This window comes from Lissotriton vulgaris, chromosome 1_1, assembly GCF_964263255.1.
Source record: "Lissotriton vulgaris chromosome 1_1, aLisVul1.2, whole genome shotgun sequence".
Taxonomy (NCBI): Eukaryota; Metazoa; Chordata; class Amphibia; order Caudata; family Salamandridae; genus Lissotriton; species Lissotriton vulgaris.
In genome coordinates this window covers 248679362-248688591 of record NC_141685.1, presented here as the reverse complement: position 1 = coordinate 248688591, position 9230 = coordinate 248679362, and the positions used below count along the sequence as shown (strand labels likewise).

At 40.7% G+C, this 9230-nt stretch overlaps 1 non-coding gene across 1 annotated transcript; it reads left to right on the top strand.

Moving 5' to 3' along the window:
* Positions 1–885: 885 nt before the first annotated feature.
* On the top strand, positions 886–957 carry TRNAQ-UUG (transfer RNA glutamine (anticodon UUG)). The gene has a single exon. It is a non-coding gene; the product is annotated as a tRNA-Gln (tRNA).
* Positions 958–9230: the final 8273 nt, after the last annotated feature.

Below are 9230 nucleotides of genomic sequence, written 5' to 3'. Positions count from 1 at the left end.
GATGCAGGGCGCTGAGCCATAGGCCACACTCCGTGGGGGGGCGCGGGATACCTGCTCCACAATAGCTCAGGTCGTGGGGGCCGAACCAGTCCCCGCGTGCGAGATCACTAGCAGCGCGCACTGAGACGCGAACACAGGTGCCTGGGAGGGCGGAGTGAGGCCTCGGGAGCAGGGCGCGGCGCGGTGACGGGAAGCGCACGCTGCCGAACGCCTCCACATAGGGAGGCCTCACCTTGGCGCCGGTCCGGGCGCGATGGTCAGATCGGGTAGCACAGAGAGCAGGACACAGCTCTTTCCTTCGGCAGACGGTGCCGGCCAGGACACCGGACGGGTGCAGGCAGTCAGCGGGGTGGGCACCCGCGATGATCTTCGGGCCACACCAGCTCGAGCGCACAGAGTGAGAGCACCGCGGACACGGGGCTAAGAAGCCGACGTGTGTCCGAAGGGGCAAGGCGTGGGGCAGACCCGCCTCGTCACCAATTTGGTGACTCGTGTCACCCAGGGGAGCAGGAATACCTATGTCACTAATTAGGGCCTAAATACACTTCAATGATTGACACAGACTCCCACTACTATTCTGGGCCGAAGACCACGAGTGGTCTCGCGCCCTTTTATTTATACCCTCGGGAAAGCTCGCCCTCGGGGTGGGTGTGCATGCGTGCGTGTGTGGACGGGCCGGGTGGCTCCATCAGTACAAAGGTGTCATTTGTTTTGGGTAAAGAAAAGTTTCAAGTCTCCTATTAAAGTATTTAAGTGTGAAATAGACTTTTTTAATTGGGTGTTTAAACATTCACTGCAGACCACTAAAAAAACGTCTATCAATGTCCAACACCAGAATCCTATGTTCTTCACTGATTGAAAAGGGCTGAAGAGGCACATACAGGCGGTTCCATGGTGTAATGGTTAGCACTCTGGATTTTGAATCCAGCGATCCGAGTTCAAATCTCGGTGGGACCGGAGATACTTTTATTATTTACTTAATTTTTTTATATCATTCTAGGTCTTGAGCAGTGGCCAGGTAGGCCCTTTCTCTCTCTCAGATGACCCTCCCTTCCTGTTTTCATTCTCCTGGTCTCTGCTGCCTGTCGACATTCATTCATTATTTTCAGGTGGTGCTGGGCGACACGTGACGCTACAGACAGGTGTTTTATCATTCCTGTGCCTGTGTGGACACCTTTCTCCTGTGACTGCACAACAGTAACACACACAGTATGGACCTGACTCCAGCGTCCTTCACACCGGATAACTTACAAAGAGACACACAGACGGGAAAGCAGTGCGCAAAAGAAAGGCTTTAATAAAGTGTTACCAGATATAAAATAGAAATGTTCTTTCTTTTATTTCTGCACTTTCATGGTAACTACGCAACATAACTAACTTTAGGACTCCTAAATGCCTTCTGTGAATACCGAAAGTCCTAAAATTTGGATTTTTAAATTGAGAAAAATCGTAATTTTAGGACTTTCGGTATTTACAGAAGGCATTTAGGAGTCCTAAAGTTAGTAGTCCTAACTTTACTACTACTAAATTGAGAAAAATCGTAATTTTTTTGGACATTCGGTATTCACAGAAGTTATTTAGGAGTCCTAAAGTTAGGAGTCCTAACTTCTGTGAATACCGAAATGAGTAAGTTCATTCTGTGAATACCAAAAGTAGTAAGTGCATTCTGTGAATGCCAAAAGTAGTAAATTCATTCTGTGAATACCAAAAGTAGTAAGTGCAATCTGTGAATACCAAAACAGTAGTAAGTTTAGGATTGAGTCTTAAGTTTATTCTGTGAATCCGGCCCTTTGGCTTTTAATTTTTTTAAATAATTAATACTTAAATAAAAGTTATTGTAATTTATAATGGCAATAGCTTAAACGTTTGTAAATAACTTTTGTGAAGATTATGTTCAGTGTATTTTATTGTGACGAAGATCCAAGAACAGATGTGAAATATTAACATCTTTTTGTGACATTTGTAATAAAGCTTGAAACATTGAGAGAACATATTTAAACCAGTTGTTGTTGAATGGTTGCACAGATTGATGTTGTGGTGGCGCGGAGTGATGTTGTGGTGGCGACGAGTGATGCTGTGGCGTTCAGTGATGCTGTGGTAGCCCATACTGATGTTGTCATGTCCCTGAGTGATGCTGTGGTGATGCTGTGGTGACCCTGAGTGATGCTGTGGTGGTGCGATAGATAGATAGAGTGAGGGCGATAGATAGCTAGAGTGAGGACGAAAGATAGATAGATAAATAGAGTGACGGCGATAGATAGATAGGCAGAGTGAGGGCGATCAATAGATAGAATGATGGCGATAGATAGAGTGAGTGCGATAGACATATAGAGTGAGGGCGATAGATAGTCAGATAGATAGAGTGAGGGCGATAGACAGATAGATAGAGTGAGGGCAATAGATAGAGTGAGGGAGATAGACAGATAGATAGAGTGAGGGCGATAGACAATTAGAGTTAGGGCGATAGATAAATAGAGTGAGGGCGATAGATAGATAGATAGATAGATAGATAGATAGATAGATAGACAGATAGATAGATAGACAGATAGACAGATAGACAGATAGATAGATAGATAGATAGATAGATAGATAGATAGATAGATAGATAGATAGATAGATAGATAGATAGATAGATAGATAGATAGATAGATAGATAGATAGATAGATAGATAGATAGATAGATAGATAGATAGATAGATAGATAGAGTGAGGCCGATAGATAGATAGCTAGAGGGCGATAGATAGAGTGAGGGAGATAGATAGCTAGAGGGAGGGCGAAAGATAGATAGAGTGAGGACAAAAGATAGATAGCGACGGCGATAGATAGATAGACAGAGTGAGGGCGATCAATAGATAGAATGATGGTGATAGATAGAGTGAGTGTGATAGACATATAGAGTGAGGGCGATAGATAGACAGATAGATAGAGTGAGGGCGATAGATAGACAGATAGATAGAGTGAGGGCGATAGATAGAGTGAGGGAGATAGATAGATAGACAGATAGATAGAGTGAGGGGGATAAATAGATAGAGTGAGGGCGATAGATAAATAGAGAGAGGGCGATAGATAGATAGATAGAGTGAGGGCGATAGAGTGAGGGTGATAGATAGAGTGAGGGCGATAGATAGAGTGAGGGCGATAGATGGATTGAGTTAGGGCGATAGATAGAGGGTGATAGCTAGATAGAGGGTGATAGATAGAGGGCAATAGATAGATAGAGTGAGGGCGATAGATAGATAGAGTTAGGGCGATAGATAGATAGAGTTAGGGCGATAGATAGATAGATAGATCGATAGATAGATAGATAGATAGATAGATAGATAGATAGATAGATAGATAGATAGATAGATAGATAGATAGATAGATAGATAGATAGATAGTCACTATTAATATGCGGCTGATCATTCATGGCATGTGCTTTTTATATGTGCTTACATGTATGTCCTATGTTGTGTTTTTCTGTCTGTGTATCATTTAATTATCTTTTTATTCTTTCAGAAACATAAAGCTGGATTACATGAAGAATGGTAGATATTTTATGTGCTGCTTTAAATGTTTGCTTTTGCTAAATGTCTTTTTATTAGTGGGTTAATTAATAATTAGTAAGGGATTGGGTGGTACAGAAGGGTTTGCTTTACCTGAATTAATCACTCTTTTTGTGTTTGTTTAAATATTAGCTCAAGAGTGAGATGAGGCCTAGTCTCTGTTTCTGAAGAAAAGTTGGTCGGCCTGAACTGAGCAGAAGCTGGAGCCAAGTGTACACGTTTGGAAATCATCCATGCGGAGTTTGTTGAACTTACTTCTTAAATGGATTACGGCTCTAACTTTTGAAAAAAAAGGCTCTAACAATGGAGCTTGTTTTCATGGACTGCTCTGGATGTTCTTTTACAAGGCCGAGGAAGTGACAGGCATAATTCTGCCGAGCTTTTGGTGGAAGTCAGATTGGTTACTTTTAATGTTGCAAAGCTCGGAAGCTGATGTCACTCTATGTCAATGGACAATGGCTTAGTGACGCGCTTATTCCCTGGATGTGGTAGTTGTGGTGGCCTGACAGCCATCAACCAATCACAGTGCTGAACTTTTCTAAAAAATAACATTTAGTTAAATTTGAGAGCAAAAATGATATAAAATTGGCTCTCTTGAAGGGTTTGGGGCTGTCTGTTACAGAGGGGTGAAGTGCTGTCCGATTGCCTTGGGATTGTAAGCATTCTACTGTTTAATATTTGTTTCCCTTTCAGGTCAGAAAACTAACTTAGAGAATAAGATTTATGTTTTCTTAAGTTCATTATTTTGATCAATTCTGATTTGACAGCAGACATTGTGCCAATGTTAATGCATTTAACTGAATTAATAAACTAAATGTTTGATTTTAATAAAGAGAGTTAATAAAGATTATTCAATTATGAATTTTAAAAATAAACTTTTTCAAATGACAAGCTGGTCTTGTTTATTGTAGATAGTTTATAGCTTGAAATCAAACAACATATTGATCCATTCACCTCATGATTCAGCTGCTCTATGTTTCTTATGGGCCTGGTATTGATTGGTAAGTGTGATAGTGGATTGTGACATCATTTATAAAGAATTTTAGTTGCAGCGCTGGATCAATTTGGTAGCTTCAGACGGTTATATGTTGTTTTTGACATGCATGTTACATATATGTTGGTATAGACATAGGATTGATGTTTAACAAATGTTAAGTTTTTGACTATGTCAGATTGTTATATGTAGTCTTAAGGAATTTTTCCAGCAGTGTGAAAAATTCCTGGTTAATTGCCGGCAAGGTAGTGTGACTAGAAGAGTTACACAGTGCATTTGTCTGTTTCAAAATTGTGGTATAGAATATATCATGTGTTGTGGACGTACAACACAAGTTTAGGGACCTTAGATGTGCATGGTTGAATGTATAGTGAGGATTGCCTATGAAATTGTAGCATTAAGCAGAGGGACCTGGTGAGCCTGTTTTAAAGCTTTCTGTGAAAAGAGTAGTAGGATTTATTCAAGTGAAGGGTGAGATAGCGTCGTCTATTCTTATCAACGCTTGACGCTTTCTGTGGTTGGTTTAAGTCCTGCCAAGAATTCATGGGTGTATGATCAGGGTTTTATTGTTTGAAAGTGTGTGAATGGTTTGTAAACTGAAGGGTAGGGTAGGAATTACTTTGCAATTGAAACTATTCTGTGAGAATAGCGTCGTCTATTCCACGCTGAGAATACTTGAATGAATGTATAAAACTATCTCTTTGTTAGAGAAGCAGGCAAATGGTTTGTTTTCATGTTGTTATTAATTGCGTTTTTATAAAGATGATTGAAAGCGTTTTTAAGCCTTCATGGTAAAGAATGCGCTATTTTAAAATATTGTAAAGCGCTCTGGAGCCTTTAGATAAAGTCAGCGCTGTTTAAAAACATTAAAAGATGTTTTGCGCTATTTAAATACCTTCAAAAGCATTGTACGCTATTTAAATGCTTTGAAAAGTGCCCCAATCGAAAATTGTAAGGGAGGGGCTGATTAAGGAGTAAAAGCGTGTGGGGAGAGCCTGCAGTCGCAGCTGCTGCATACGTCAGAGCCTGCCACGCTCTAATTGGTTAAAATGCCTAGAGTTTCTGACCAAAGAAGCGATCTCATTGGTTGAGTTGCGATTAATATTTGAATTTTATTTTAGAAGTGTTCCCCGTTTGATTTTTGTCTTTCTTTTGTAGATTGCGCTATTTTTTTTTTTTTTTTCGAAAATTACTGGTTAATTACATGTAGTGAGCGTAGCGTTGTGAGCTCGTTTGCACCTCACTTGTAAACATCCTGTTCTCTTTGATTTGATAGTTACACGCTAATGTTTTAAATTAAAGCTAACTGTGTCGCGCGAGCATTTTGTGAAGGAGGGGGGCTGGAGCGAGCGAGTGAGAGAGAGCTCTGTCAGCTGCAGCGGCTGTCTACGTCAGCCGCCGCGCTGTCATTGGGTAAAATGCCGACGCGTCATACACGGAGCCGCGCTCTGATTGGGCGAAGCTCCGTGTGTTGTGCGAGGTCTACATGGAGCCGCGCTTGTCCCAAGTCACGAAGGAGCCCAAGTTATTTTTGTAATGTCCCATTAAATTATTGATTCTTGTTGTTTCTGGTGGTCGCGCGTGTGGAAGGAGACATAGTGGTGCATCCCTGTTGAGGTCCCGGCGCGTCATCGAAAAGGTTGCGCACCCATTGGCTATTGACTCGCAGCGTCACACAAGGGCCGCGACCTTATTGGTTGAGGCTTCGTGAGCCATTGGGTGAGGCTCCGTGAGCCGCGCTCTGATTGGGCGAGGTTTTCTTATTGCAGGTCCCGAGGGTCACGGAGGAGCTGGGTGTGACGTGTGCAGTCACATGAGAGGAGCCGCGACCTGATTGGTCAAAGCTTTGTGTAGATAGTTTATAGCTTAAAATCAAACAACATATTGATCCATTCACCTCATGATTCAGCTGCTCTATGTTTCTTATTGATTGCGTAATTGTTTCTGGCACAATATTTTGCCATCTCATCCGCGAAAGCATTTCCTTTGGTGATGTAATCATCACCCTTTTTATGAGCTGAACATTTTACTACAGCAATTTGTTCTGGTAACTGAATGCCATCAATCAATCTTTTAATCAATTTCGCATTTCTAATCGGTGTTCCTGCAGAAGTTAAATAACCTCTATTGGACCACAGTTGTCCATAATCATGAACAACACCATAACCATACTGACTATCAGTTACTATGGTTACTCTTTTGCCAACTGCATTTTCACAAGCTCGAATTAAACCAATTAATTCTGCAATTTGAGCGGAACGAATTCCTTCCAAAGGTGAACCTTCAACAACATCTGAGACTGTGCACACTGAGTATGCTGCTCTCAGAATCCCTTCATCATTTCTCAAACAAGATCCATCAACAAAATATATTATGTCTGATTCAGGTAATGGAACATCTTTTATGTCCTGTCTTGGTTTTGTGCAGTAATCTACAACATCCAGGCATTCATGATCAATGTCATCCTCATTACTTACCTCAGTAATAACTCCATCAGGTAATAATGTGGAAGGGTTCAAGTTCACACATCTTGCAATTGATACATTGTCTGAACCCAAAATAGTTTTTTCATATTTTGTCAGTCTGCTACTTGTTAAATGTTGAGTTCTACTTCTGGTAAGGAGAATCTCAACTGAATGAGGTACATATACCTTTACAGGAAATCCCATAATGATACCCTCACTTTGCTCAAGACTTATACTTGTTGCGGCCACTGCTTTTAAGCAACCTGGCAAAGCTTTTGCAACAGGATCCAAAACAGCTGAGAAATATGCAATTGGTTTTCTCAACTTTCCATGCCTCTGAATTAGCACTGACAATGCACAACCTTCTCTTTCACTGCAGTAGAGTTCAAATTCCTTCTCATAGTCTGGCATTCCCAGAGCAGGAGCTTCACATAAGCTCTTTTTTAACTGCTCAAAGGCTTCCAGCTCAATTTTTGACAGTTTAATTGGATCTTTTATATCTGCCTTTGTTAACCTCTGAAGTGGTTTTGCAATTACTGAAAACCCACTAATCCATTGTCGACAGTAACCAACCATTCCTAGAAACATTCTCACCGTCTTTGTGTTGTCGGTGGTTGTATTGCTCGAATCATTTTGATTCTCTCAACTGTCACTTTTCTGGTTCCCTTTGCAATTCTGTGACCAAGATATTTCACTTCTTGTTTACAAAACTGCAATTTTGCTGGTGACACTTTATGTCCCTCATCTGCCAAACGATTTAACAGGGTAATGGTATCAGTAACACAATTTTCTCGTGTTTTGGCTGCCACAAGCAAATCGTCAATGTACTGTACCAATGTGGAATTACCAGGCAAAACTAGATCTTCCAGGGATTTCTTTAACAATTGATTAAAGATAGATGGACTCTCAGTATACCCTTGAGGGATACGACACCATGCTAGGATCCTATTTTGGAACCTAAAAGCAAAAATTTGCTGGCTTTCTGGATGTAATGGAACTGTAAAGAAAGCATTACACAGGTCAATGACCGTGTACCATTCTGCATCATGTGGAATCTGGTAAAGAATTACTACAGGGTTTGGAACAATGGGACAACATGGAACAACTATCTGATTAATTTTTCTTAAATCTTGAACAATTCTGTATGTTCCATTCGGCTTTTTAATACCCATAATTGGTGAATTACATGGGCTGCTTTCAATTTCTTTTAACACACCTTGACTTATGAATTTTTCAATCACAGGAATGACACCCTCAATTGTCTCTGCTTTCATTTTGTATTGAGGAACATTTGGAAAATCAATTCCCTGTTTAACAGTGATTTTTACTGGATCAATATTTTTCATAAGACCCATATCATTTCCTGTTAGGTCCCAAATTGCTGGATTAACTGGCTCTTTGAGCTCTTCTGGCAAATCATTTTTTATCAAATACAGGAAATATTGGTGTTTTTTCTTCTTCAACCATTAACATAGTCCATTTATAAAGCCCATCTTCTTCTGCTGTTTGCATTTCAATGCCTTCTGGTGAGCAATATATTCTGCAATTCATTTTGCATAATATATCACGACCCAACAGATTCACAGGACTGCTGTCACAAACTAGAAATCTGTTTTTATCTTTGTAGTTGCCTATCTCCACTTTTACTGAATCTGTCAAACTTTTAATTTGCTGATTAGCTACACCTACAACTTGAATGGTCTCACCCGAGAGAGGAAGGTTTTCTATTTCTGCTGATCTAACAGTAGAATGGGTAGCACCTGTGTCCACAAGGAAAGTGATATCTTTATCATTTAATTTACCATTAACAAATGGACCAGACTGACCTACCTCAAGAGTGGGTCCAAGCACACACTCTTCCTCCTCTCTCAGGCACCGTCATGAGTAATCCTCTGATGAATCACTCACCTCTTTGTCTTTTAACCAAAATTGAGAAGCACTTGTCATGTTAACTTTTGACACATTTTTAACCGAATTATTTCCACAGAAACCTGTTTCAGGAGAAAATCTCTGTGTGTTAGCACTACCAGGGAATGGTGCTTGAGGTAACTGACTCTGTTGAATTTGATTCTGCTGTACCTGATTCTGTTGCTGAAACTGGCTTTGCTGTGTCTGGTTCACTATTTGTCGCTGTAGCTGTCGCTGCTGACTTAACTCATTCAGCTGCTGTTGTAGCTGTTGCCGTTGCTGCGGATTTAACTCACACTGCACCTGTGGATTCAATT